Here is a 290-nt window from a genome sequence, read left to right as displayed (position 1 = left end):
CATTTCCTTGGCCCTCTCCAATTTCTTTTTTAATATTACAGGAGCATTTTATGCTTATGTAAGCTAGATACATGCCAAAGAAATTTGAATCAAGGTGTTATACTTAATGCAAACATATTCCCTGCTGTTTTGCAAGGTTTTAAAGGGTGATCAAGACTTATTAGGATTAAGGGCTCATTACAGCTGAATTGATCAGATGGCATTTGGGTGTAATTTAAGCTAAAAATACTGGGAAGGGATACGCAGATTTTATTTCTGTATAAAATTGTCTCCTCCTCTCCCTCTTTCCC

The sequence above is a fragment of the Buceros rhinoceros genome, unplaced genomic scaffold, assembly GCF_000710305.1.
Source record: "Buceros rhinoceros silvestris isolate BGI_N320 unplaced genomic scaffold, ASM71030v1 scaffold9007, whole genome shotgun sequence".
Classification (NCBI taxonomy): domain Eukaryota; kingdom Metazoa; phylum Chordata; class Aves; order Bucerotiformes; family Bucerotidae; genus Buceros; species Buceros rhinoceros.
This window is presented reverse-complemented; position numbering follows the sequence as displayed.